Raw genomic sequence first — 7,412 nt, forward strand, 5'->3', positions numbered from 1 at the left:
CCTCTCTCCCTCCCTCTCTCTCTCCCTCCCTCTCTCTCCATCTCTCTCCCTCCCTTTCTCCCTCCTCTCTCTCCCCCTCCCTCCCCCTCTCCCACTCCTTCCCTCTCTTTCCCTCTCTCTCCCTCCCTCCCTCTCTCCATCCCTCCTACCCTCTCTTTCTCTCTAACTATCCAGGATTTAATTCCTAGAACCCATGAATATGCTAGGCTGCATGATGAAGACTAACTATAGATGGAGTTAGAGTTGATAGTTGGCTGATACTGAAATGAGGACATTTTCCCATAAAAGTGGAAGTGAGAACTGGAAGAGAAAACCCAAGGAATGTGGCAGCCCAAAAAGGATTTGGTCCAAAGTCCCTGGCTCTGAAGATGGAGACAGGGTCCAGGAATGAAATCAAATCAGTGGCTAGAAGCAGGAATATGACTGGCTGAACTCTGATGTCAGCCCAGTGATTGTGATGCGTTATTTTTCTGTAGAACCTTAAGATATTTTTGAAGCACCTACACTTGTAATCATAACAGAACTCGATTTCATCAGGAAATAATAATGCTGACATCTAATACTTTTTGACTGCATACTAGGTTCTAGGCACTGTGAACCCAGATTTACATGCAGCTTGTTAACTATAGAGGGTTAACACTATGTTGACACTTAACTTAATCCTATTTTGTGTTTTGGAATGACTTTGTGGGTATTGCAGAGATTTAATTATGGAGGCAACAAATTTGCTTGTAGCTCCTAGATCTACCTTTAATGTTTTTGACTCTGTTGCTTCCAATCTATGAGACAGTAGGGAATCTCAATTTAGCTGAGGCTTAGCATTAGTTTCCAATGAAGAAGCACTAGGATTCATTTCTGGGAGTGGGTATGAGAATCAGATGAGGTGGCACTGGTATTTGCTACATAGCAAGGGGTGAAACTGCTGGGAAACCTTTGGCCATTCTTTCCTGAAGAAAAATTTACCACCACTGCATCATTCAACAACATCTGAAGATCCAAAGCTTCCCTATCCTCTGGTAACTAGATAAACAATGACAAACTCTAGCTTTTACTGCTAACCTAGTAACCCAGAAATACATCATCCCTCAAACTGTGTGTGTGTGTGTTTGTGTGTGTGTATGTGTGTGTGCGTGTATGTAGTGCATAGTGTGTGTGTGTGTGTGTGTGTGTGTGTGTATGTAGTTTTGAGAATATCCAGGAAGATGATCAGATATGAAAGTTAAGGAAGGAGAAAGTTTAAAATGTAATATTTAGTTCACAAAGAGAAAACCAAGGGATGAAACAGTCTCAGGTTCTGACATCAATAAAGTATTCTTTGTAGTTAGAGAGATCAAAATTAGGCTCAGTGGATGGAAATTACAAAGTGATAGATTTCAGATTAATACGGAGACATAGCTGAGAACAGATGTCTTCTAAAATGAGCAGAGCTGTCCCAGAGACATGTTGCATCTACTTGTAAAACTATGAATGCAGGACCTAAATAACCATGTACGGAGGGCTTGCTGCAGACCTTGGAGCTAACTTTGGCAGCCTCAGAAATCCCTTTGGTCAGCTTTAAAAAACTCTTCATTTTTACTCGTTCCAAACATGGCTTCCATCTCCAAAATGAGCACTTCAATGAGGCAGGATTCTCATAGTTCAAGGCACAACTTTTGGAAAGCTTTCAATTTTACTTGTGACATAAATGAAGATGTGAAATGCTCAGCTCTACTTAGACACTGAGGATCAAAGGTATTTATGTAGTTTTATGACTCGCCATGCTTGCCCTATTTGCAATTTCTGTCTTCTGTCCAAGGGATATTTTCTGCACATGCCTCTCTAATTCCAAATGAACAACCACAAAGGCCAGATTTTTGTGGTATAAACCCAGAAGCCAGTGATCCTAGGTGCTATTTGGGCCATGTGGGCGATCTTGTCAGAGTTGCCCTGGTTGTTTTGGAAACAGATAGCTGTGACCATATGCACTTAGTGATAAAGGCTTTGTTTGTTCTGAAGAGGTAGTTAGGACTTCCCACATTAGAATCAGAATCAGGAGGTTCTTGAGGCTCATTAAGTCCACTAAAAACACTATAGTGTGAGGGAGGGGCTCTCAAAATCTGATCTCAGAAAATTATCTTCATACTTCTTTTGCATGAATGATTGGGAAACATTGTTCTCAGGGATGTCTGATGTAGTTCTAACAATTTGTCATAGAACTGGTTTTTATAAAATTTAGTTTGAGTCATATGAGTGAAGTTTTATGGAGAGAGGTCAGGTTTGGCTTATGACAGGAAAGAAAAACAGTTGGGAGTCAGGGAAAAATGAGAGTTAAAAAATCTGTAATACATATGGTTTTATTATATGTATTAAAAAGTTCTACTAGAAGGTAAGCATATTAAAGAGTAAATGTTCATGCCTGTTTTAATTTTCTAGAATCACAGAATAATGACATACAATAGATACTAAGTATCTGCTAACTGAATGAATGGAAGGCTGAGGCAGGGGGATAGGATGGCCTCACCCAGTTTTCTTACAGCAAAGCTGATTTGCAGATCTTAGGCAAGGACACATTTCTCTTTGGGCTATAGCCTTCATGAAGGGCTCCTGATGACTCAGAAGAAGCTGTGGCTCAGTGAAGACTTATCAAACTGTTTCTTTTTGCTATATGCCAAATAAAGCAGAAGTATTTAAAAATAAAGTTGACGAAGCCATATGCTGCCTTTGTGTCACCTGAATAGGGGCAGAGACACTTTCATTGTCCTGACACAATTTTTGGGAGGACATGAATACATGCCTACCCTCAGCTTCCAAGCAGCCACTCACATGCATAAGCAGGGGATGGGAGGCCCAAAGCCAAGGCCATTTTGTGACTTCACTGGCCTGGAGATCCACTGGGAACACACTGAGAAGCTTCCTTGTTCTTTCTTACATTCTACAAAAGGTGGGGTAGTGAGCACCATTCCTGCCTGGGGAAGACTGACTGCTGACTGCTTTAAAGAGTTAGATGTGCTATGGAAAGCAGAGAAAGTGCAGTGGGGTCTGTTCATCTTTCACACTGGCCACCTCTTTACTGAAGAGTTTCTTCTTTGAGATACTCCCTTACCTGTGTACCTGCAGGTTGTATCTAGCACAACTTTACAGAATATTCACAGGGAAAACCAGATTTTCCTATATTGACCCTCTTCCCTACATTTTCCAGGCAGGAAAAGTCTTCTTTTACGCTACATAAAACAACAGTAGCAGAACAAGAATTGCCTTCAGTGCATTCATTAACCACTCTCCACAAAATAATTAGATCGTGAAAGCAGTGTCTTTGTGGTTTAGGAAACAAAACAATTGTAAATACAGAGAAAATATCTACTAAATGTAAGACTGAAGCCTGTGGTTGCTGTCTCTGATCAGCTTGGATGCTATATTCCAACAGTGCAGGGAAACAACGTGAGCGTCAGAATAATTATGTAGTGACATAGGTACTGACATTATTAGCTAATCACAACCCTGGGGCATTAATGAAATACAGAGCACCTCTCTTCCTGGGGGCGGAATTATTCTCCAATAACCATACTTCTTATTTTAACTCATTTCTGAAAAGGCTTTGGAGAGAAAGGGAGGGAGGGAGGAAGGGAGGGAAGGGAGAGAGAGAGAGAGAGAGAGAGAGAGAGAGAGAGAGAGAGAGAGAGAGAGAGAGAGAGAGAGAGAGAGAGCACATGCTGGGTGGAAAAGGAAGGTGTGCTAGACAATAGCATAAAGGTTTTGAGTTGGTGTCATCTGCTCAGTACTTGACCATCTGTAGTGGCCCTTGTTTTACCCCATGTACACTTCTTTCACTGCCCATTTGATGGGAAGTATATGTGGCTTGATGCAGCACAGGGACAGAGGGTTCTCTAGAAGGCCAGAGAGAGAAAAATTCTATCTCATCACTAGACTCTGACTTGAAGTTAGTTTTGAAATTTCTTATTCGAGAGTCAGACTTCTGGGAGAGGAGAAGCCAGTGTGCACAAACCCCACACTTTTAACAAACTTAGTTGTCTCGATATCTTCATCACTTTAACTTTCATTTTCATGCCTTTGGGACGCTCAGTAGTTTATTTGAAAGAAATCTATCATGGCAACTGTCAATAAGCCAGGTATTATTTTTAGTATCTTTTCCAGTCCCATGAAGACACACATAAGTATAAAAATGGCCTCTGAGGGCTCGGGTTTGAAAGAGTCATTTTATATAATTTTACCTCACATGGATCTGTTAAGAATAGAGTAGAAAAAAAAGAGACCATTGATACCTAAATAAATATTTTGTTCATGATTTATAAAAATAAAAGTACTAAGCCAGCTGTGGTGGGGCATGCCACATGCCAGCAACTGGAAGCAATGACAGGCAGGGCAGAGAGCAGAAGGCAATGGGAGGAGGGCAAGGGGGAGGGGCAGATGCAGTTGGATCTTTGTGAGTTCAAGGCCAGCTTGGTGTAATAGTGTTCCAAGCCAGCCAGAGATAGTGAGATCTTGTCTTTAACTAAGTATGTTAACCTGCTCAGTTGCCCCCAGACAGACTTGTGCTTTTACAAATGGTCATGGCTACAGACTGAAAATGATGTTGACAACTACTGACGGGGTGAGAAGACGGAAAGGCAGAGATCCAGGAGCAGAGGTGTTGTTTTCCAGGAACGCTCGCTCTCAAATCTTGCACAGTGCAGAAGTAACTGTCTCAGACAAACTACCCTTTAGCCTCTGGCTCCTTGTCAGGATTATGGAGGAGGCGTCTGGAGAGATGACCATGAGGACTTTTACGCTTATAAAATAAGACACGACCAGACCGTGGCCCCTGGAACAACAGAGTGAGTAAAGGGCCCATGCCATCCACTTGACTAATGACCTGCCTAATGTGTGGCCTTCCTCATAGTAGAAAGGGAGAGTTTCCTAGATGAGAGGATGGCCATTGCTATGATACAGATTTTCCTTTGGGTAACAGAATCTCAAAAGTTCATGTCATATTGTCTCCATTTGGAAACAGATGTGAGCTTATCAGTAAGAGAATGCTTATCAGCAAAGCTTTGTCTCTGCAAGTAGCCAGCAGTGTGTCGCCTGGACCAAAAACCCAAAACCCAAACCCAAACCAAACCAAACCAAAACCAAAACTCTGGCCAGGCCTCAGTGCCTGGCCCTTGAAAATCAGCTGCACTCAGACATGGGTGTCTCACTCTATTTAGCCCACTTGTATTGCTTTGTCTTTGGCCAGGAGAGCTTAGGCTTCCAGCCTTGCATTTTAGGCACTGCGGGATGTTTTCTGTCAGCTGGCCATTGAGCACAAAAGGGGAACAGTGAGAAAGTCACACTAACATTTCTAGTCACATTCTAGTACTTTTAGGAAGCCTGCAGAAGTATTTGATTTCCTCAGTTCTCCAGGAACAGTGCCGTATGCAAACATATATATGTACATATATGTACGTATATGTATATAAACTAACATATACCACACTTCAGTATTTCAGTAAGGAAAGTGAAACAATTCCACCACACAAGTAAGACAATTAAATGATTGGCTTCACTGACTCTTCTCAAGGTGTTAGCATTGTGGATAATGACAAGGGCAATATATATATATATATATATATATATATATATATATATATATATATATTTTATTTTTTATTATTTTTTTCTACTGTTTTTTAAACTTCTACACCTCTCTACCACCACAAGCACTGCCCTACTGCTCACCAAAACTGCACAAGCTGGGATCATCTCTTCTCCTTCTTTTCATCTTCTTCACATCAAACTGATACCTATGCCTAATGCCTGACATCTTTAGGGCTGAAGTCCATACATGGATGGCTCTTCAATGCAGCAACAACTTCTGTCCCTAAGCTTCAGCTCTCAGAGTCCTCCATGGTTATTATTTTCTGTATACCTCATACTTTGAAATAAACAAGAAGATCCATTTTCTGATCATGTGCAAGGCTATTGGTTCAAAAAGTTTTTCAAGTGTTACATTAGATAACAGAATTCTATCGACATATGCATAAAATCATGTTTTGTTTTTCCCATCTATTAAGAACATATTTGCCGGGCAGTGGTGGCGCGTGCCTTCAATCCCAGCACTTGGGAGGCAGAGGCAGGCGGATTTCTGAGTAAGAGGCCAGCCTGCTCTACAGAGTTCCAGGATAGCAAGGGCTATACAGAGAAACCCTGCCTGGAAAAACCAACCAACCAACCAAACAAACAAAAGGAACATACTTAAGCAATTAATACTTAATACTTTTCACCAGTATTGCTAGTAATGCTGTATAAGCGTATTTCATAGCAGCAACAGAGATAATTTTGAAGACTAAAAATCTCACTAACTGATTATGGTAGACAGAAAACACACCCCTTGTGTTAACACAAACATCACAAGACAACTGGGTGTGAATTTACTGTACAGTAGAGGGGACTGTGAAGACTGATAATCAAAAATGCATCCCTGACGCTTATCCAGGAACACTAAGAACAAAGATCACTAACAAGGAATTAGAGTCAGTCTGTAAAATAGTTTTTCTTTTTAAACAATGCACCACCACCTCCACCACCACCACCACCACCACCACCACCAACAACAACAACAATGTACTAAGCATCCAACACAGCAATTATCACAGGGACTGCTTCTGAAAAATGACAGGTCCCCAAAGCAGAGTATGGGGCACAGGTGGAACCTACTTACATAAGTCTGAGTATGGCTCTGTGATAAGCCATAAACAGCTCTATTCCTTATGCTGTTTGGTTTTATTAAGCTTAAATTACTTGAAGCTATTAAAAGGCCCATGTCAGCTTGTAGGAGCGACACATAAACTACTGGCAGCCCAGCTCCTGTGCCAGTGTTTCTTTGGTAGCAGGAGTTCAGACCCTCTGGCATATGAAAGTACTAATGCATTAGAAAACTAGTTGTGTTTCTGACTGTCCCAGATACCTCAGAATCATTTTCTTTAAAAATTATTTTGTTCCCCTTTCTAAGAAGGATCGAAGCACCCATACTTAATTCACAGACCACATGAAGCTCAAGAAGAAGGAAGATCAAAGTGTAGGTGCTTCAGTCCTTCTTAGAAAGGGGAACAAAATGACCACGAGAGCAAATATGGAGACAAAGTGTTAAGCAGAGACTGAAGGAAAGGCCTTCCAAAGACTGCCCCACCTGGGGATCCATCCCACACACAGTCACCAAACACAGACACTATTGTGGATGTCAAGAGGAGCATGCTAATAGGAGCCTGATATAGCTGTCTCCAGAGAGGCTCTGCCAGAACTGGACAAATACAGAGGTGGATGTTCACAGCCAACCATAGGACTGAGTATGGGGTCTCCGGTGGAGGAGTCAGAGAAAGGACTGAAGGAGCTGAAGGGGTTTGCAACCCCATAAGAAGAAGAACAATAACATCAACCAGACCCCCTAAAGCACATTG

At 41.6% G+C, this 7,412-nt stretch overlaps 1 protein-coding gene and 1 pseudogene across 16 annotated transcripts in view; one reads left to right on the forward strand and one right to left on the reverse strand.

The window, feature by feature from the left end:
- Positions 1–7,412, reverse strand: part of Celf2 (CUGBP Elav-like family member 2) — an 859,338-nt gene that overhangs the window by 31,093 nt on the left and 820,833 nt on the right. The gene's annotated exons all lie outside the window — the stretch shown is intronic.
- Positions 2,929–7,412, forward strand: part of LOC116082811 — a 10,875-nt pseudogene continuing 6,391 nt past the window's right edge.

This window comes from Mastomys coucha, unplaced genomic scaffold (genome assembly GCF_008632895.1).
Source record: "Mastomys coucha isolate ucsf_1 unplaced genomic scaffold, UCSF_Mcou_1 pScaffold7, whole genome shotgun sequence".
NCBI lineage: Eukaryota > Metazoa > Chordata > Mammalia > Rodentia > Muridae > Mastomys > Mastomys coucha.